General features: G+C 40.4%; 1 pseudogene across 1 annotated transcript; it reads left to right on the top strand.

The window, feature by feature from the left end:
- Positions 1-2,273: 2,273 nt before the first annotated feature.
- Positions 2,274-2,738, top strand: LOC309839757 (ubiquitin-conjugating enzyme E2 D2-like; annotated as a pseudogene). The gene has a single exon. The product of its transcript is annotated as a ubiquitin-conjugating enzyme E2 D2-like (transcript).
- The last annotated feature ends 20,498 nt before the right edge of the window (positions 2,739-23,236 follow it).

Here is a 23,236-nt window from a genome sequence, read left to right as displayed (position 1 = left end):
CTGAGGCAGAGATTGGAGTGATGCAGCCACAAACCAAGGGACAACAAGGATTGCTGGGACCACTGAAGCAAGGAGGAGGTGAGGATGGGTTCTGCCCTAGAGGTTTCAAGAGAGAAAGAGCTCTGCTGACACCAGGATTTCAGACTTCTTGCCTCCAGATCCATAAGAAAATAAATTCCTGTTGTTTTAAGCCAGTTTGTGTAATTTTGTTATAACAGCATAGGAAACTAAAAAAGAAGGTGTAAGTCTGTAAAGTACTTCACATTAACAATTTTACTCAAATAGCATTTCTGTCAATGGTGAGAATACACACACACATAAATTGATTCTAATTTCAGATTAAGATATATATATATATATATATATATATACATTTACAGATAAATATGTAGATACATCTTAATCTACAATCAGAATCAACTAATCCATACAACATGGCCTTGTATTTCTTTCTTAGTTTCTTGGAAATGTAATCATTGTCAACAAAAAACTTGTCAGTTTCTCATCTTTTCAAAGAGGATTGGAGAATACAAACTTCCTGTGGGTGAGATAAGTTCATTCATCTTACAAAAAGCAATAGAGAATGCATCCTAATGTAACACACATCATAAAGTATTTAAACAACTTTACTGCAGCATTCAAAATACAATATGAGCAGTCATTCTTTTCCCTTTTTCCTCCTCCTCTCTCCCATATTATCTGGGTTTACTGAAGTTACAGTTTTAAGACTGGGAAGTGTGACTAGGGAAAGGTGTGTTCCCCGCCACCCCCCCACCCATCCCCCACCCCCGGCAATTCTTCAAATGTGTCAGTATCATAAAAGACAGAAAGGCTGTAGCAATGTTCCAGACTCAAGGAGACTAAATAGAGACAACAGCTAAATGCAATATACTTGGATCCTAGGTTGGATTCTGTACTGGAGGGGTTTAAAATAAGTTTTAAGGACACTACATGTCAATTGACATAACTGGAATATGGATATTAAAGTCTTTTATAGATGTTAAAGTTAATGATTATATATACCAGATAGAGTACTGGTTTCCTTCCTTCCTCCTTTTCCTGTCAGAAGTTTTTCAAAAATTAAAGAAGTTTTAGCCCCACAATGAATTTTTGAAGGCTTTATTTCTTCATAAAAAAATGAATTTACCAAAACGTTATGAAACATTACTTTAAAAAGTTAATGGAGTGTAATCTGTAAAAATGTTGAGTAGCTATGTTGTACACATGAAACTAGCATGATGTTGTAAATCAACTAAACTTCAATTTTACAAAAAAAGTTATAAAAGTATTGTAACGATGTTAAATTTGCTAAAGTTGATCATATAAAAGAATGTCTCTCTTAAGAAATACACAAAGAAGTATCTGTAAGTAAAGGCCAGGATGTATGTAATTCACTCAGAAGTGTATGTGTATATGTGTGTGTGTGTGTGTGCATACATATATATATGAGAGAGAGAGACAGAGACAGAGATAGAGACAGAAAGACAGAGAATTAATTAATATAAAGCTGATGGGGTAAAATGTTAAGGGATGCTGAATCTCTGTTATTGATTGTGTTATCTGTATTATTGTTGGAGAGGAATTCCTTGAACCGCTCTTATTTATTCAGGTAACTCTCATTGGTGGACAGTGGGTGTGGCTCAACTTGCCAGCCCAGAGCCCCGGCGCTGGGTGAGCCCCGGCCCCTCCACCCCCCAATCCCTCCCCAGACCCCTGTACCCCCGATCCCCCTCCATGCCTCCGCCCCCTTCCACGCCCCCCTACCTGGTCCCTTCCTCCTTCACTTCCCCGCCCTTCCCCCCTCTAACGTAAACCCTGCCCACCCCACCCCACCCACCTCACTCCCTGAGGCACCCGCCCTGGGAGACACCACGCAGCCTCATCAGCGTGGCCCCTGTGACCTCACTGAGCGGGTCCCCCCCAGGCGGCGGCACTAGCAATGTCTCCAGGCGGCTGTGTCTTGGGGCGGCGCGGCCTCCGGGCTGCGTGGCCTCCAGCTCAGGAGAGCGCCGAGGAGGAAGCGGTGGCCACGAGCTACTAGCGTCCAGTGGCGCATCAGGTATGGTGGAGCGCCCGACTCCCTCCTCAGTCCCATTCTCCCACTCTCCGCCACCATCCGCCTCCCACGACGCCCCCCTCGACGCTGCAGCCGGCCTTCAGTCCACCCATCTACCTGCGCCGTCTGTCACCATTCCTCCCACCCCATGATCACCACCATCGTCTTCTACCTGTTGCCAGGCCCAGCGCCAAGGATTGGCCACGTGTCACAGATGATGGCCTTAAAGTGCATCCACAAGGAGCTCCTCGACCTGTCCCGCGACCCCCACCCCACCCCCACCCCCACCCCCGCCCAGAGCTCAGCAGGGCTAGTGGGGGATGACATGTTCCACTGGCATGCGACCATAATGGGGTCCAATGACAGCCCCTACCAGGGAGGAGTCTTCTTCCTAAAGGTCCAGTTTCCCTCCAATTACCCATTCAAACCACCCAAGATCGCATTCACCACCCGAATTTACCATCCAAACATTAAAAGAAACAGAAACATCTGTCTGGACATCCTTAGATCTGAGTGATCACCAGCACTGACAATTTCCAAAGTATTGTTATCCACTTACTCCCTGTTGTGCGACACCAACGCAGATGATTCTTTGGTTCCAGAAATTGCTAAGATCTACACAAAGGATAGGAGGAAGTATGACAGAATTGCTCGGGAATGGACTAATAAATACGCCATGTAATTTAAAAATAAATGATAATCCCATCACCTTATTAAAGCTGGCAGTTTAATTGGTTATCTTTTGTCAGCTTTCTATGAAAGGAGGGCTCCCCATCCTCTGGGCATATGTGGTAACACCTCCTATGTATCAGGGTGTGTGGAGGTGGTGGAGCAAGTCTGCAGGTGGAAACAAGGGTGGAGGAGGGATTGGTGAGTGGGGGTAAGGTTGGGGGTTTGGGTGAGTGTGAGACCAGTTTTAACTAAGTTTTCGTTATTGATTTAGCATTAGGAAAGCAAGAACGAGGAGGTGGTGGCTTTAGGATAAGGAGAGCAGTTCCACCAACCAGAGAGATAATTTTTAATGTGAGTCTTTTAGAACTGACAACGGTGAGGACAAACAATGAAGATTACAAAGCTAGTCAGGTGTCCACTTTATTCTGAAGAAACTTTGGGTGTTGATTTTGAACAAGATTAGTATTAACCAATATCCTTGTAACTGGGCAAGACCCACGCTCCAGGTCCTCTGCCTGCCTCTTGTCTGCAGAAAAGCCATAGTTTCTCAGGGCTCCCCTGAGTCACAAAAGCCTGACTCAAGAATTAATGATTGAAAGGATGTGACCATGTAGTGACAAAAGTAGCAGTTGGGCCAGGTGAACTGGTAACAATTTAAACAGTAAATCAGCCATGACAGTCATGGAATCCTTAGTTCCTCCCTGAAATACATAGATAACAGTATCTGAGGCAGACACTGAGTTGATTTACAGATGCTAAACCCCCACCAAATGGAGGAAGTTAACTACTTGATGACCATGAGCATGTAGACGCAGACCTAATGGAGCCTGAGGATTGATGTTAACCTCTGTGACACCACCCTGTTACCTCACCATCAACAAATCAGACAATTGTGTGCTGATCATACATCCTGCGACTCCCCTCCTTCATCTTGCTTTTAAAAATGCTTCCCTGAAACCTACTGGGGAGATCAGGTTTTTTGAGCATTAGCTACACTAGACCCCTTGTCTGGAGCCTTAAAATAAAGGCTGCACTTTCCTTCTCTGCAACCCGGTGTCAGTAGACTGGCTTTACTGCAAGCAGGAGAACAGCCACAAGTTTGGTTCGGTAACATCCTCTATTTTGAGGTCCATATTTAACTGGCAAAATTAAATGGATTTGGAGTTGTTACAAAATAAAATGATGAGTTTTATTCCCAGTCTTCTCCACCTCCCACTCCTTCAATCCCTATCTTTGTTGTCACTCTGCCTCTCTCCCACTCTGGATTGTAGGCTGCTTCTCAGGACATACCTATTAGCACTCATTTGTCTTATGGTTTCTCAAGAACTGTGTATGGTCTAAGATTTTACCCAGCTTACAGGCCTACATGTGAGCCAATGGAGGCTGGCAGAATGACACAGACTCTTGGGTTAGAGACAGGACTTAGGGCCCAGCAGGCAGCATGAGCTTCACATGACATTAGTTCCCCTTACCCCACAACACTCAACAGGGAGATGTGGAGCAGACCAGGAGGGTGCTGCACCTACAGTGGGTTTGTGTAACAGCCAAGTTACCCCAAGCTAAGGAAACCCCCAATCTTAGAAAGGGAAATTCTACCAAACCTGACCAACTTTTGCCCCAGAAGGAAATGCAATCTTTATTAACCTGCTCAGGAAACAAATCCATCCTCCACCCTGGAAGACCCTCTATCTTCCAAGACTGTTTGCTATACAAATGTCCTTGAAAGAGTAGTCTAGGACAAATACTGTCACAAGATGTGTAGAAACACCACGGAGAATTGCACCCCAGCAGTCTTAACTGCTTGGATGTATCTGATTGTAAAGGTAAAAATTAATTTTATGAAAATACTTGTGTGTGCTGGAAAAGATCCAATTTTCCCTTTAGAACTTGTACATTCAGGAATGTCTAACCAGTGAAATAAGCAGATTACTTAAAACCTTTAAAAAATACTATAATCCACTCTTTTTAATGGCAGAGAGGGATTAAAATTTTAAGTAAAAACATGAAAATATTAATGGCTTAACATTTAAAAAAATATTTATCAAAATAAGTCAAAAATATTTATCAAAAGTACTAACACCTCAAATATAAAATTTCCTTTTACCTATACATTCAGGCAGTGATGCCAAATAGGAATGTTCTATATCTGTACTATCCAATATAGTAGACACTAGCCGCTGTAGCTATTGACCACTTGAAGTTTAGTGTGATCAGGCAACTGGATTTTTATTCAATTTTCATTAATTTTAAATTAAAATATTAAATTAATTATATTGGAATAGCCATGTACAGCCAGTCACTACTGTATCATGAAAGAAATTGAGGATTTGGTGACATGGGGACATTTTTTCTTTTACCTTTTCTTCCCTAATTATTGATTTAAATTTTTTATGATCGGAGACAGTGTGGAGAAAGAATGGGAGCTCGGAGCAAAAACCTGTGTTCTTATCCAGGCTCCACCAATATCTAATTGTGTGACAATATCTAATTGTGTGACTCTAAATATGTTACCTAACCCCTATGAACCTTAGTTTCTTTTTATTTTAATTTTATTTTTAGTTTTTGGTGGTACACGGGCCCCTCACTGTTGTGGCCTCTCCTGCCACAGAGCACAGGCTCCAGATGCACAGGCCCAGCAGCCATGGCCCACGGGCCCAGCCGCTCCGCGGCATGTGGAATCTTCCCGGACCGGGACACGAACCCGTGTTCCCTGCATCGGCAGGCGGACTCCCAACAGTGGTTGGGAGCTACCAGGGAGGCTCGAACCTTAGTTTCTTCAAATACTAAATAGAAATATTGTCTATAACACTTCCTAGTTTTAAGAATAAGATGATATGTGAAAAACACTTAACCTGTACCGTTGAATACACATTCAATAATTGGAGTTGTATTTATTATTTCACTTCATTATATTTATCCTTTTAGGATAAGCTTGTGCTGGGCTGCCAGCAAGATGATTTCACAGGTCAAGTCTGTACTTCTGATATTCTTAGGATGGCTGGGGGAGAAGGCATGGGCTAAGAGAATCTGTAAGTTTAATTGGGAATTTGGGAATTCATGAAAGGGTGCATTCACAAGGATGTTGGTCACACGAAGTATCCCCCTCTGGCTATTTTTTAGAAATACACACAAGCTTTAGAGTACAAAAAAAATCAATTTGAAGCCTTGTTAAAAAAGCAAATTCCTGAATCTCACCTATAGGAGGGCCCAGTAATCTGCATTTGCAATCATCAAAAATGATTTTTAAGCAGGTGAGAAATGAGCACTCTTTAATAGACCATGTAGTTCACTGCACCACTTGAATTATTATTTGTTAACAAAAGAGGGTGAGATTCTGTACTAATGCAGATTGCTAAGATTTAACGTATTTTGACTTAGTTACCAGCATACCTCTTCCCCAAGTGATTTTATTTTTTACATAAAAATGTTTTGATTAACTTTACTGGCAATATTCAAACCCATTTATGGTTATAGGCATAGATTAAATACTTCATAGCTTTGCAGATAAGAGAATTTGAGCTATTCAGCCTCATTACAGATTGCATAAAAGGTGGGAATTAAGTGCACTCTTGGATTCATCAAATAATGAATGCAATAAATGTTTAAATTGTTTTGAAAATTTCTGAGTGAGCTCTTAAAGAAATATTGCTTTCCACTTAAAATATCATTCTGAGTTCTCTTTATCTATCACCATTTATTAAAGGAAGTAGCATTTCTTTGCTAAATCTGTGAACATGTAACTCAAGTTATGTTTGGAAGTTCTTCAACAAGATTATTCTAAGAATTTAGACTACAGATTACATTACTATTTTATAAAATTTAAAGGTTCTTGATGGTGGGATAGAACAAATTAATCTTAGATAGTTGAAAGGCAGAACTCTTTGTTACTTACAGTTGCAAACTAGACAAGGCTGCCACACAGGGAGTTGCACCCAGAGACAGAGGACAAGGAACAAGGGGCAACATATGTAGAGCAAGGGGGGGATGGGGTGAGGTAGGTTTCCCAAGTTCCCTGTGGATTGGGTTACCTGAAAAATTTCCCAGGTTCATAGGCCTAAGGGCTGTCCCTGTTGGTGTGGGAGCTTAGTAAACTGCTTGCAAAAGGCAACTGAGAGATTTTAGGCATGACTTCAAAACTGTATTAAGATAGCATTTACAAAATACTATATTACATTAACTTTTTCCCTCCTCCCCCTAAAATTTACCTTAGATAACTGTGTGAATGAAGCATTTAGTGTTTCTAGTAAGGGACCAAAAAGAAGCAGGGATTTCCACACTACAGAAAGAAAATTAAATGTTCATTGAGTGTGTCTTATTTGATGAGCATTTTGTGAAGTGTTAATACATGGCTCCTTTGGTCCTATTCAGCTGGAGATACCAAAAACTACCCAATTCTGGAATGGAGATGGGAAGGGAGTACGTTGTTAGGTAATTATACCTCCTTTGAACCTTGACAGATGAGTAGGATTTCACAGGTAGATAAGGGACAAAAAGGGCATCATGGATAGAAGGAACATAGCACAAAGATATAAAAGCATTACAAAGTATATGGTAAACAAGAAATAACTTTTTGTTCATATTCAATATGACTACACCACAAATTATTGGAGAGGCAGGAAGAGGCCTGAATGTGGGTGGTCTTATAGCCTACCTAAAGACATTTCACTTGATCTTATGAGTGATAAAGAACAATTCAATAATTTGAACTGAAGAATGATAAGTTCAGATTTGCATGTTAGAAAAATCATTCTAAGGACAGAATAGAAAACAAATTGCAAGAGACAGGTTAAATACAGAGACCAGATCAGAACGTATTTTGAGAATCCAGATGAGAGATGATTAGGGTCTAAATGAAAGCAGTGTTAATAAGGATGCAGAAGACAGGACAGACAGGAAAGATTTTTCAAATATAAAAGATTAGGATATTGGTTTCATGGCAGCATCTAAGGTAAAGTAGGTCAGACAGAAAAACACAAATGTTCTATGTTATCACTTATATGAGAACAAACTAGTGGTTACTAGTATGGAGAGGGAAGGGGGAATGGGCTAGAGAGAAGTATGGGATTAAGAGATACAAACTACCAGGTATAAAATAAATAAACAACAAGGATATATTGTACAGCACAGGGAAAACAGTCATTATTTTGTAATAACTCTAAATGGAGTACAATCTATAAACATATTGAATCACTATGTTGTACACCTGAAACTAATATAATATTGTAAATCGTTTATGTTTCAATTAAAATAAGAAAAAAAGAAAAATAATAAAATTATGATAAAACCTTTAAAAATAGGTTATTTAACATGTAAAGTGTTTATTGTTATTTTTGGAAAAATAGTTTTGAAATTTCTGCTTTAATTTTTAATATGTAAATATCAACACATATGAACCACTTAAATAAAATCTGTTTGGGATTGAATTTTAGCAGAATGTAACACTCCAAATATGCCACTTTACCATGTGGAGCTGAAGGCAATCAAGACCCACCAGAGTCAAGAAAAGTTTTTACCTCCCCCTTAACTGCCTAAAAGAAATCAGAAAAGGGAGCTTGTACCAGGAAAAGTGCTACTACAAGAGATAACTTTTTATATCTGAGAAAGTTATCTACATGGCAGGGCAAATATTATTTACCAAACATTTACTCTTCTCAACTTCCTGTGAATTGCCTTCCTCTCCTTTGAAGCCCCAGACCACTACCCACTTCTCCTTACTCAGGATGGTATATAAGCCTCAATTGCCTGGCTGCCTTTAGTCTCATATCTTTGTGGGACTCCCAGAAGTATGCTTTTAAATTTATGTTTCTGCTGTTAATCTGTCTTTTTATTACAGGATGGTATCAACCAAGAATCCAGAAGGATAGAGGAAAAATTATTCCCCAGTGCCCACAGGTTCATTAATAATCTTTAAGAGTGTAAAAGAATCCTGAGACCAAAAGTTTGAAATGCACTGATTTTGAATTAATTCCAAGTTTCTGAACTGGTCAACCAGGAGAATGCTGCCTTTTCCTAAAAAAGTGACACAACACAGTAGCAGGTTTGCAGAGGGTAGATCAAGAGTTCAGTTGAGTTGGATATGTTGAATGAATTGATTTTTATGTGAGGCATTTAGATGACTCCTCTATCAATCAGATTATTGGGTATGGGGTCTAGGAAAAAATCTTGAGCTGGGCATATAGTTTTGAAAGTCATTGGCATACAGGCTAAAAGTGGAGTTATTAGCATTTATACAATGGTCCTGATGACACTAGGAAAGCTCTCTCATCTCTTAGAGATTTCTCTAACAAGAAAAATGAAGGGGGAAATGTGCTGTCTTTTAAAAATGAATTAGCATTAGTTTCCTCATAATGCTAGAATACTAATAAGTGACTGCCAGAAGTCATTTCAATGACTGGTTTTCTTTGTTTTCAATTAGCAATTAAAGAACACATTGGTCTGGACTTCCCTGGTGGTCCAGTGGTTAAGACTCTGAGCTTCCACTGCAGGGGGTGGGGGTTAGATCCCTGGTTCGGGAACTAAGATCCCACATGCTGTGAGGCCTAAAAAAATAAAAATCAAGAAAGCATTGGTCTGCTAAGGTATATTATTTGGGTGAAAGAATAACAACTAACATTAAGAAATGAAAGACTCCTTTTAACAATGCAAAAGGGAGTTATTCACCATGAGAACAAAACAAACAAAAATGCCACAGCTACAATTCCCCAGCTCTGCTCTTCGAGCATTCTTAAGGATTTCTAAGTTCAATTACTTGAGCTATCAGTTTTGTCCTCAAGATAAACAAAAAAAGGGACCATGAGCATCAGTGCTATTTTAAGTTGGATTAAAGTAATAGTTGAATCTTTCAATAGGTAGATTACTTTTATCTAGATCATACATGAGGTTTGCTTTCTAAAATTAGATATTGAAGATGAACAGTTCCAACAGAGCAACTATAAATTCTATGAACAAGCAAATAAAGTAAATAAATTATTTTCCAATTCATGGCATTCATGATACAGGAGGATATTGAGAAATTGAATATTTCCTGCCATATCAGTAAACAAAGGATGTCACAGTCATCAGCAATTGCAGCCCTCCAATGTGAGCCCTGAGGGAACTCAAGATATAAAACACAGGGCACCATATAGCTGAGGTGCATATCAAAGGAATAATTTCAGTGAGCCCAGACTCTTGCATCTTCCCATACACAGACAGGTGTATAGTTTTCTTTAATTAAGAAATTAATTAATTTCTTTAATTAACAGAAATCTTTTGATGTTCCTACTACCTGCCTTTTGTTGCAAAACTCCTATACAGCCTGGCTCGCCCCCCCCCTTGCCCCCTCAGAGCAGTTTTCTCAGGGTTACTTGAGATGCTGCCTCCCAGGCTTGAAGTCCTAAAAATTCCCACCTAATAAAACATAGCTCTCAACTTTTAGGTTGTGAATATTTTTTAAGTCAACAATATGTTACGGAGTCCAAACTAGGGAGATGAGGTGTTGAGGCAAGGAATAGCAACATTATTCGGAAAGCCAGCAGACCAAGAAGATGGCGGACTGTAACCGAGCAAGACCCTATGGGGCCTTCCCCCATATCCTCTGCTTTAGCTCCTCTCTGAAGTACCTAGATAATAGTATTTGATGCAAATTTCCTGAGGTGTTTTGCAGCTATGACCACCCCCTCCACACACACACCAAATGGAAGAACTACTTGATGACTATCAGCACACAGCCCCAGGCCTCCTGGTGCCTAAGGACTGACAAGGTTAACCCCTGTGACACCACGCTGCTGCCTCACCATCAGCCAATCAGATAATCGTTAACAAGCTGATCACGTACCCTGTGACGCCCGCCCCCCCTTCTTGGCCTTTAAAAATGCTTTGCCTAAAGCTTTTGGGGAGCTCAAGGCTTTTCAGGGCATGAGCCACCTCGTCTCCTTGCATGACCTTGCAATAAACCTTTCTCTGCTTCAAACTGATGTTTCAGTTTGTTTGGCCTCACTGTGTGTTGGGGACACGAATGTGCATTAAAAATTTTGGCCAGCCAGCCAGGAGTTCGTGTCCGTGGCAGGTCAACCCCAGCCTGGGGCATCAAGTTCCCTGAGCCCCAGCAAATATTGGAGTCCATTTCGCTCCTGGGATCTTGGAGGGACTGTCCCCGACAGGCGCAGGTCACCCATGGCATGAGGCTGTTTGGAGCCGAGAAATGTCTGGAGCTGCAGTTCACATTTGGTGTCATTGGGTGAGTCACTTCAGCTTGTGCAGGCTTGTAATTCTCTCCACTCCATTTGGGCTGCTTCCCTTGCGGGAAGTGAGCCACCTGAGGAGTAAGTCGCTCCAGTGTGCACACCAGGAATATATTCCCTCCACAGACTGGATTTTCCTTTATGGGACAAGCCAATTTGTTTGGTTGGGGTACCTTGTTGGAGATGGGAATTGTTGTTGGACTCTACCCGATTTGGAAACCGGTTCATTTGCGAGAGCCGGGCTTGGCCTCCATTGGGGAGTGAAAGGGGAATTCTAGACTACACCTCTTCTGATTTTCTGTCTGTGTGACTGTAACTTAGTTGTTGTTTGTGTTTTTGTGTGTATCGTTTTGGGGTGAGCCACTAATGGTCCATTCTTTTTCAGGAGGCAGGCCTCTCTGGAGCCTCTGTCTGGGAATGGAAGTGGAATTTCTGGGCTACGCCTTGTCTGATTCTTTGTTTGCGGGACCATGCGTTGGTTGTTTGTATGTGTGTTAGTACTTGCATTGGCCAGCTGAGACATTTTGGTCAATAACAGGCCTCCTGTGTGACGACACCAGGGTAACCTTCCTTATTGCCTTGGTTTTGCCTGTGGCAGAACATTGGTTAGGACTTTCTTCCTTTTAGGGGCTAGGGAACTGTGAACCTGAGAGACCAATTTGAATTGCTGTTTGCTTGATATTTGATAACACCGGCCATTAATAATTAAGTATGGATGATCAGAGCTCTGTTCCATCTTATCGTCCCCTGGGGTGCTTTTGCAAAACTAAGAGATCTTTAGCTGTGTTCCCTAAATGAAAGAAAATGCTTCAATACTCCCTGAGATCTGGACGGCAAAGGCCCCTAATGGCTTCGCTACTATGTCAAAGTGGGTCTTTTGCAATTGCTTTTGTCTTGGGGGTACGTGTGTGTATGTGAATGGGTGTCTCGGTACCTGAGTCCGAATCCCTTTTTCTCTTCCTGGTTTTGCTGGAAAAGGGGCACGTGAATGTGAGTGGATGATATGTATGTATTTGTTTGTTTAAACTGAGGTGGATATTTGGGAACTGAGAAAAAGTAAAGTTCCCTGAAAATAGCCTGAGATGGCTGGGTTTTGTATAAGTAGTTAGAAGAGGAATTTGCATTTCTCTTCCTGTGCCTTTGAGATATAAATGATCTACCTGGGCTCTCTGGAGCTGATCTAATCAATCTGTGTTGCTTGGAACTGAAGAAAAAAGGGGGTGCAAGAATAACATTCAAAACTGCTGGGAATGTTCCCTCAGCCAAACTTTAATTCATAACTTTCATTAGGGTATGAAAAAACTTACAGTAAAATCTATTAATTATAAAAAGGTGAAAGAGGTGCAATAGGGACAGCACAAAAATCCTTCAGTCATCCAAGGGAGACTAGTGGACACTTTTAGTATACAAAAGTGGATCCCTCCTCCCCCAAGGGACAGGCCCTTTCGGCTATGCATTTCATAGCCAGTCTATCCCAGACCTCAGACGCAAAATTCAGAAAGCAACTGCTGGTCCTCAGACTCCAATGAATGATTTGTTTCAATTGGCTTATTTGGTTTTCAATAATAGGGATATGGTTGAAAAGGCTGAATGCACCCAGAGAAATATGCAAAAGGCCCATGATGGCAATGGCTTTGACACCTCAGAGACCAACAAAGGGGAAACAAAGTCATCCAAGGAGAAATTTACCTGTATCTTTGAGATGCAAATGTCCTATTTGGTCTTCTCAGGAATCCTCATCTCTGCCATCCTTTTAAAATGCAAATTTTGAAAGGAGGGTAAAGTAATTTAGAAATTGACTTGTCAAGGGTAAATAGAAATTGTAAGTGTTTTTTTCTGCAAATATTTAGCCATCTAGACAAGTGAGCTTGATTTGTTCCATCCTCCAGAAACCTAATTTTAATCCAACCTTTTGTAAACTGATGAGTTTTACATTGCTGTACCTGACTCAGGGCTGAAATTTTGAAATGAAGACTATGAGGTCTCTCTGTTTGTCTGTGTGTGTTTGTCTATGTCTTTGTCTTTGGATAACATTGCTGAGGTAAATCTGTAAATGAGCACTATTGGCGTAAAGGAAAGTAAGCACTTACAAATCAAACAATTTTAAATACAAGAAAAATTAAGATAAATGAGTTTTAGGTTCACATGAACTGGGAAATATTTAGAATTAAATTAATACCTGGTATTAATGTTTAAGTTTGTTGATATAATTAATATACATGTGTCTTTAGAGTCATCAACATTAAGTATAATACTTTCACTGCACCTAGGTTTAATAGAAATTAAATGAAATCTTATTACACCTGTTGCACATTTTCAACAAAAAAAATAACTTGATATGATGAAACTTTAAAGTAAATGTAAACGAGATAAGAGCCTTTAGGTTAACTCTATAGGAATAATTATGTTCTGAAAAATTATCTAAAATAGTCTCTCCAGATTTTGGTAACTATTACTTGCCTCTTGGTTTTCACTAGAAACTAAGGTTTTAAGTGTTGGGGATTCTAATTTAGATATGTAATTAAAGCTACTAAAAATAATAAAACATTTCACTATCCAGTAGGAAAGTGGGATATATATTTTGAGTAAAAAAAGGAGTTTTGGTCAGGCTGAGATTAAATTACACTTAATTGGGAAATGAATTTTGTTATTAAAAGTAGACGGGTAGGGCTTCCCTGGTGGTGCAGTGGTTGAGAGTCCGCCTGCTGATGCAGGGGACATGGGTTCATGCCCTGGTCTGGGAGGATCCCACATGCCACGGAGTGGCTGGGCCCATGAGACATGGCCGCTGAGCCTGCGCTCCACAATGGGAGAGGCCACAACAGTGAGAGGCCCATGTACCACAAAAAGAAAAATAATAAATAAATAAATAAATAAAAGTAGATGGGTGCAGGACCAGACTTGGTTCCTCTTTATTAAGAGAACAAGTTTACTTAGAATGCTGCTTTTGACAACAGATTGTGTGAACTATCTTGCATTTAACTGATTTGAATTTGTTCTTAAATATTCTATCTGACCAAATTTTTTTAAAAAAAAATAAAATTTCTGATATTTTGACGACCTTCCTATCAAATCCTAAGTAAAGTTCCTTTGACTTCAGCTAACATTGGGATGCTTCAGAGGGTCCCTGAGGCACCTCCGGAAAAAAAAAAAAGATTGCGTATATATATATATATATATATACTAAACTGACTAGAATTGGTTGGTATGCTAAATTACACAGAAAGCATTGTCAAATGAGTGATAAGCCTCCTCAGATTATACAGTATGAATAAGTGTTATTAATATAGACATTGTAGAAATCATATAAAGTTTCTGAAATTTGTATATATCCTGGTATGATGTTATAATTTTAGTTATCTTAAAATATTGCATGTCACAATAGCTTGCATAAGCATCTTTGAAAGAAAGAATGGTAATCAGATCTTTAACCTTGCCTTTTTAAGATTTATCATTCACAGGCAGCTAAGTTGATGCTTTACAAGACTGGCACATCTTCAAGAGTCATAAAAGGGTGTTTTGACAAAAACAGGTTTCTGATAACTTTTAAATCACACCGGTGAGCTAGGTAAGATATTTTAAAAGTGTAATGGAAACTGTGATTTCATAAAACTGTTAGTAAAAAGGATAATTATATAGGACTGAGTAAACTGATGAATATGGTTGTAATTTTTGATATTGCCTGAAATATTACTGGCTTTTAATCTGTGTTTATCCAGATGTAAGGAAATCTCTCCCCCTAAGTATAGTTATGACGCAGTGAGAAAGTTAAAATTAGTAGGTAGGTCCAATTACAAATTAGATAACAAGGCTAAGGGGTTTAATATTCCCTGCCCAAGGATGATCAATTCCATTCCACAATCACCCTTCATTGCCCCCGTACAGCAGGAAGCATCTAAGAGCGGTTGTTGTGCCTTTCCCTAAAAGACTGTGGAATGGACATTGACAGTCAGTAAGTGTAATAGGGAAGAACAAATCTGACTCCCTATTAGACCTGTTTCTTTTACTTTAATCTTTGTATTCTGTTGCTTTTGCTACAAGTTCATCAATACAGAGACATTGCCTATAGCTTAAAGTATACATAATGGCCCATCACAGGGAACCCTCTCCCCACAATTGAATGTTAGACTAGAATACTTTGTTCAGCTCACTGGGAACATCTTGACCCAGCCCACCTGTGAATGGCTGCAGGAAAGAAGAAAGTAACATATCACCTCCTGAGTCTGGCTGAAACCAGGAGATACTTGCAACAACTTATAACCTATATTGCCTATTTTGTTGTTTCTTTCATTAACAAATGTGTGACTGAGCCTCTGATAAAATAATATATAGTTCCATATACCATCAGTGATTTTAATAGTGAAACTCTAGGTATGAGAAGAAGCAACAAGAGGGAATATTTTCCTGGAACATAAGAGGCTAGTAAGACAGGAGATACTGAGACTTTTGGCACTAAGGCCTAGTCCAGTGATAGCACATTGAGTGGCCAACCAGTGAAATCTTTGCCAGACCTGAGAATGAGCACTCCTAGCACTGTGGGACAAAATGGTCATGAAGAGCCCCCAAAACCATGATCAAATTTATGACCAGGAAGGGACCAGCTGGAAATTGACACTTGCCATCTACCTCTTCATTGCAGCTGCTGGCCTTCAACACCCCCTAAAAGGACGTCAGGGTGGAGATCACGAATGAGGCACTCTGTGCTCTGGAAAAGGCTGGCAGGATCAGGCCTTAGATATTTTCAGATTATATGAGCCCAAATTCTTGCATCTTCTCATATTTAGAAAAGCATTAAAATCACTAATGGTGACATCTGCTTTGGCCATTGAGGAGAGAAATGCATTTGGAAGTAAAAATGGAGTAGCTGTGTCAGACTCAGAAGCCACCAGCCATTCTCAAAGCAGTGTCTGCTGGAATAATTGTAACCAAGAGGGACACTATGGGTCCCTCTGTCAAGTTTATGATTAACCTCTCTATCTGAACCTTTATTCCTTTTCTTGATCAAAACTTGTTCTCCTGGTGTGGGGGTGGGACCTTCAAGATGGTGGAGGAGTAAGACATTGAGATCACCTCCCTCCTCTCAAATACATCAAAAATACATCTATATATGGAACAACTCCTACAGAACACCTACTGAACGCTGGCAGAAGACCTCAGACTTCCCAAAAGGCAAGAAACTCCCCACGTATCTGGGTAGGGCAAAAGAAAAAAGGAAAAACAAAGACAAAAGAATAGTGATAGGACCTTCATGTCTGGGAAGGAGCTGTGAAGGAGGAAAAGTTTCCACACACTAGGAAGCCCCTTCACTGGTGGAGATGGGGTGTGTGGGGGGAAGCTTCAGAGCCATGGAGGAGAGTGTAGTAGAGGAGAGTGCAGCAACAGGAGTGCAGAGGGCAAAGTGAAGAGATTCCTGCACGGAGGATCAGTGCCAGCCAGCACTCACCAGCATGAGAGGCTTTTCTGCTCGCCCGCTGGGGCAGATGGGGGCTAGGAGTTGTGGCTCGGGCTTCGGAGTTCAGATCCCAGAGAGAGGACTGAGGTTGGCTGCATGAAGACAGCCTGAAGGGGGCTAGTGCAGGACAGCTAGCTGGCAGGGAGTCCAGGAAAATGTCTGGAACTGCCTAAGAGGCAAGAGACCATTGTTTTGGGGTGCGCAAGGAGAGGGGATTCAGAGCAGCACCTAAACAAGCTCCAGAGACTGGCATGAGCCACAGCTATCAGCACAGACACCAGAGACAGGCATGAAACGCTAAGGCTGCTGCTGCAGCAACAAAGAAGCCTGTGTGCAAGCACAGGTCACTATCCACACCTCCACTCCCAGGAGCCTGTGCATCCCACCACTGTCAGGGTCCCATGATCCAGGGACAACTTCCCCAGGAGAACACATGGCACACCTCAGTCTGTTGCAGTGTCATGCTGGGCTCTGGCCAGCACAGGCTCGCTCCGCATTCCATACCCCTCCCTTCTCCCAGCCTGAGTGAGCCAGAGCCTCCTAATCACCTGCTACATTAACTCTATCCTGTCTGGGTGGGGAACAGATGCCCTCAAGCGACCTACATGCAGTGGTGGGGCTAAATCCAAAGCTGAACCCCAGGAGCTGTGCAAACAAAGAAGAGAAAAGGAAATTACTCCCACCAGCTTCAGGAACAGAGGTTTAAATCTCCACATCAACTTGCTGTACCCTGCATCTCTAGAATATCGGAAAAGACAATGAATCATCCCAAAATTGAGGTGGTGGACTTTGGGAGCAACTGTAAACTTGGGGTTTGCTTTCTGCATCTAGTTTGTTTCTGATTTTCTGCTTATTTTAGTTTAATATTTAGAGGTTATTATCATTGGTAGACTTGTTCATTGATTTGGTTGCTCTCTTCCTTTTTTTAAATATATGTATATATGTTTTTCTTTTTCCTTTTTCTTTTTTTGTGACTGTGTATGTGTATGCTTGCTTCTTTGTGTGATTTTATCTGTATATATTTGCTTTTACAATTTGTCCTAGGGTTCTGTCTGTCCTTTTTTTTTTTTCTTTCTTTTAAGTATAGCTTTTAGTGCTTGTTATCATTGGTGGATTTGTTTTCTGGTTTGGTTGCTCTCCTCTTTCTTTCTTTTCTTTTCCTATTTATTACTTTTTAATTTATTTTTTTAATATTTCTTTTTTATTTTAAAACCTTTATGTTATTTTACTTTTCTATTCCTTCTTTCTCTCTCTCTCTCTCTCTCTATCTCTTTCTTTCTTTCTCTCTCTCTCTCCCTTTTCTTCTAAGCAGTGTGGCTGACTGGGTCTTGGTGCTCCAGCCAAGTGTCAGGCCTGAGCCTCTGTGGTGGGAGAACCATGCTCAGGACATTGGTCCACCAGAGACCTCCCAGCTCCACAAAATATCAACTGGCCAAAGCTCTCCCAGACATCTCCATCTCAAAGCTAAGACCCAGCTGCACTCAACGACTGCCAAGTTACAGTGCTGGAGAGCCCATGCCAAACAACTAGCAAGACAGGAACATAACCCCACCCACTAGCAGAGAGGCTGCCTAAAGTCATAAGAAGTTCACAGACACTCCAAAACACACCACCAGATGAGGTCCTGCCCACCAGAAAGACAAGAAACAGCCTCATCCGTCAGAACACAGGAAACAGTCCCCTCCACCAGGAAGCCTACACAAGCCACTGAACCAACCTTACCTACTGGGGGCACACACCAAAAACAACAGGAACTACGAACCTGCAGGCTGCAAAAAGGAGACCCCAAACACAGTAAATTAAGCAAAATAAGAAGACAGAGAAACACACAGCAGATGAAGGAGCAAGGTAAAAACCTATCAGACCAACCAAATGAAGAGGAAATAGGCAGTCTACCTGAAAAGGAATTCAGAGTAATGATAGTAAAGATGATCCAAAATCTTGGAAATAAAAATGGGGAAAATACAAGAAACGTTTAACAAGGACCTTGAAGAACTAAAGAGCAAACAAACAATGATGAACAATACAATAAATGAAATTAAAAATTCTCTAGAAGGAATCAACAGAAGAATCACTGAGGCAGAAGAATGGATAAGTGACCTGGAAGATAAAAGAGTGGAAATAACAACTGCAGAGCAGAAAAAAAAAGGATGGAAAGAATTGAGGACAGCCTCAGAGACCTCAGGGACAACAATAAATGCAAGAACATTCAAACTAGAGGGGTCCCAGAAGAGGAAGAGGGAAAAAAAGGGACTGAGAAAATATTTGATGAGATTATAGTTGAAAACTTCCCTAATATGGGAAAGGAAATAGTCAATCAAGTCGAGGAAGTGCAGAGTCCCATACAGGATAAATCAAAGGAGAAACAGGCCAAGACACATATGAATCAAACTATCAAAAATTAAATACAAAGAAAACATATTAAAAGCAGCAAGGGAAAAGCAACAAATAGCACACAAGGGGATCTCTGTAAGGTTAATAGCTGATCTTTCAGCAGAAACACTGCAAGCCAGAAGGGAGTGGCAGGACATATTTAAAGTGATGAAAGGGAAAAACCTATAACCAAGATTACCCTACCCAGCAAGGATCACACTCAGATTCGACAGAGAAATTAAAACCTTTACAGACAAGCAAAAGCTAAGAGAATTCAGCAGCACCAAACCAGCTTTACAACAAATGCTAAAGAAAATTCTCTAGGCAGAACAAAATATTTTACAATTTGTATGGAAACACAAAAGACCCTGAATAGCCAAAGCAATCTTGAAAAAGAAAAATGGAGCTGGAAGAATCAGGCTCCCGGACTTCAAACTATACTACAAAGCTACAGTAATCAAGACAGTATGGTACTGGTACAAAAACAGAAATATAGATCAGTGGAACAGGATAGAAAGCCCTGAGACAAACCCACGCACCTATGGTCACCTTATCTTTGATAAAGTAGGCAAGAATATACAATGGATAAAAGACAGCCTCTTCAATAAGTGGTGCTGGGAAAAATGGACAGCTACATGTAAAAGAAGGAAATTAGAACACTTCCTAACCCCATACACAAAAGTAAACTCAAAATGTATTAAAGACCTAAATGTAAGGCCAGACACTATAAAACTCTTAGATGAAGACATAGGCAGAACACTCTATGACATAAATCACAGCAAGATCGTTTTTGACCCACTTCTTAGAGTAATGGAAATAAAAATATATATATAAACAAATGGGATCTAATTAAACTTAAAAGCTTTTTCACAGCAAAGGAAACCATAAACATGATGAAAAGACAACCCTCAAAATGGGAGAAAATATTTGCAAATGAAGTAACTGACAAAGGATTAATCTCTAAAATATACAAGCTGCTCATGAAGCTCAATATCAAAAAAACAAACAACCCAATCCAAAACTGGGCAGAAGACCTAAATAGACATTTTGCCAAAGAAGATATACTGATTGCCAACAAAGACATGAAAGCATGCTCAAAATCACTAATCATTAGAGAAATGCAAACCAGAACGACAATGAAGTATCACCTCACACCAGTCAGAATGGCCATCATCAAAAAATCTAGAAACAATAAATGCTGGAGAGAGTGTGGAGAAAAGGGAACACTCTTGCACTGCTGGTGGGAATGTGAATTGGTACAGCCACTATGGAAAACAGTATGGAGGTTCCTTTAAAAACTACAAATAGAACTACCATATGACCCAGCAATCCCACTACTGGGCATATACCCTGAGAAAACCAAAATTCAAAGAGTCATGTACCAAAATGTTCATTGCAGCTCTATTTACAATAGCCCAGAGAGATGGAAACAACCTAAGTATCCATCATCGAATGAATGGATAAAGAAGATGTGGCACATATATACAATGGAATATTACTCAGCCATAAAAGAAACAAAATTGAGCTATTTGTAATGAGGTGGATATACCTAGAGTCTGTCATACAGAGTGAAGTAAGTCAGAAAGAGAAAAACTAATACCGTATGTTAACACATATATATGGAATCTAAAAATAAAAAAAAAATCGTTCTGAAGAACTTAGGGGCAGGGCAGGAATAAAGACGAAGATATGGAGAATGGACTTGAGGACACAGGGAGGAGGTAGGGTAAGCTGGGATGAAATGAGAGAGTGCCATGGACATATATACACTCCCAAATGTAAAATAGATAGCTAGTGGGATGCAGCTGCATAGCACAGTGAAATCAGCTCATGCTTTGTGACCACCAGAGGGGTGGGATAGGGAGGGTGTGAGGGAGATGCAAGAGGGAGCGGATATGGAGATATATGTATACATATAGCTGTTTCATTTTATTATACAGCAGAAACTAACAGAACATTGTTAAGCAATTATACCCCAATAAAGATATTTAAAAAAAAATGTTCTCCTCATGATTGTGCAGTGACAAAGAAAAGGGGGGAATGTTAACCAAACAGGACCCTATGTGGCCTTCCCAGGACAGGCCTTCTTTCATATCTTCTGCTTTAGCTCCTCTCTGAGGTACCTAGATAATGTTTGATGCAAATTTCCTGCGTTGTTTTGTAGATGTGAACCCCCGCCCCCCCACACACACACAGACGCACACACCAGATGGAAGAACTACTTGACGATTATGAGCACATAGCCCCTGGTTTCCTGGAGCCTAAGGATTGACAAACTTAACCCCAGTGACACCACCCTGCTGCCTCACCATCAGCCAATCAGAGAACTGTGCACAAGCTGATCACGTACCCTGTGATCTCTCTCCCCACCCCCGGGCTTTAAAAATGCTTTGCCGAAACCTTTGGGGGAGCTCGAGCCTTTTCAGGGTATGAGCCACCTTGTCTCCTTGCAATAAACCTTTCTCTGCCCAAAATTCTGATGTTTCAGTTTGTTTGGCCTCACTGTGAGTCGAGCACTCGAACTTGGGTTAACAGCCTAGGGTCCCCAAAATACCATCTTACAAAATATCACCTTATCAGGGTCTGGATGCCAGTTCCTTTTATAGAACAGAGGGGGGAGAGGTGAGGAAGTAAAGTAAAAAGGCCATTTATCTTGCAAAACATCTCCTCCCATGGCCTGCCTCAGGGAGGGAATGTGTTAATTTCTTCTTTTCTGCAGTCATTCCCAGGTGGGTGGGGTCAGAATGTCTCTCTGTGACCTAAACAAAAGCACTTTAGTTTAACAGTCAGACAGAGGGGCAGAGTTCCCTGTAGCAGGCCATTATGTATGCTTACAGCTATAGACAGTGATTATAATAACAAAAGCAATGAAAAGCAAAGTTTAAAGGAAAAGAAACAGATCCAACATGGAGTCAGAATTGCCTCCTTCCTGTTACAACTCCCCACTGTCAATGTCCGTTTGGCAATCTTGTGGAAAAAGTGGTGACAACCATTCTAACTGCTTCATCAAATGGATCTTTCTGGGACTGTCTGCCGTCAGTGCCAGTATTCCAATTTTGAGATTTGTCCTCTTTTGTTCCTCTTTGAAAAGTGTTTACTTTACACCTGTAGACTTTAAAAGTATTCACAACCTAAAATTGAGAGTTACTGGGAATTTTGAGGACTTCAAGCCTGAGAGCCACTTCTCAAGTTAAGGAATTTAATGTTTTTCTGTGTATGGGAAGATGCAAGAATCTGGGCTCACTGAAATCATTCCTTTGATATGCACCTCAGCTATCTGGGGGCCTGTATCCTATATTCTCATATCCTGAGTTTCCTCAGGGCTCACCATAAGGAATGACTGCAGTCTGATGGCTGCTAAATGGCAGGTATTCTTCTCCTTCCTGAATATCTTCAGGTCTCACTTGCTCACTTTGTAGGGCTGCAATTGCTGGTGACAGATATGGCAGGAAATATTCCATTTCTCAGATCCTTTCCTCTTGTTAAGGAATTTCACCAATATTTGGGAGACATCTCATGATGAAATTTTGTCCCACAGCGCTTGGAGGCTCATCCCAGATCAGGCGAAAATTCTTAATATGCCACTCCAGGTGATAATTTTCTGATTAGGTCCTATTGATAATTAAAGATTCTCTGGATCCTCTTACTAGTCTAATATGAACCAGGAGATATTTTCCCTTGTTACCTCTTCCCATAACTAGAATCACACTATTACAGTTATTTTATGTTATAAATGGGATCTATTTCCTCAAGATGTTAACCATCATATATTTTGTTGGAGTCCTGGTTACACACTAGGTACTGTAAGACACAACAATTTTATAAAATAGGGTAAAATTGATGCAGCTAGTAACATTGACAAAGTCACCATGCAGCAGGGAGACACAAAACACAAACATTTTGGAAACAACAAATTAAAACAATGATTAGTATAACTAGTTGTAATCCAGCTGCAATAATGTGCAGCCAAAGGAACCATAACTGATTTAATGAGGTATCCACACTTTCACTGTACTGGCCATGCATACTTAGACATGCATGGCCTTAATCTTTGAGACAAGCATATGCTACTGGCAGGATCAACCAGGTAGAGAGAAAAAGATAAATGTTTCCTTTCTTTTTACAAAGACATACTTTATCAACTTGTCATACATCATAGCATAAGAGAAAAGATTTTGTTTTGTTTTGTTTTTTTAGAAAAACAAAGATTAAAGCCAGTATATTTCCCAAAGACATAAAGTTATAAATCATATTTACCAGTTCATTCAGTCCCATGTAATTAATTCCTGTTGATCTGGTTGAAGTAATCAGGTTTTCCACTAGTTTTGTCATTTGTTACCCAGTCCCATGATATTATCTAAAGGCCATCAGAAATTCGTAATTGTTAAAAAGTTCCTTTTTATGAGTCTTCTTGAAAATCATTTTGTAAAAGCATCAGAACAAAACAAAGTAGTCTGGTTA

The sequence above is a fragment of the Grampus griseus genome (assembly GCF_964374135.1).
Source record: "Grampus griseus genome assembly, chromosome: X".
Lineage (NCBI taxonomy): Eukaryota > Metazoa > Chordata > Mammalia > Artiodactyla > Delphinidae > Grampus > Grampus griseus.
Note: the sequence above shows the minus strand (reverse complement) of the source record. Positions and strands in the feature narration are given on the sequence as shown.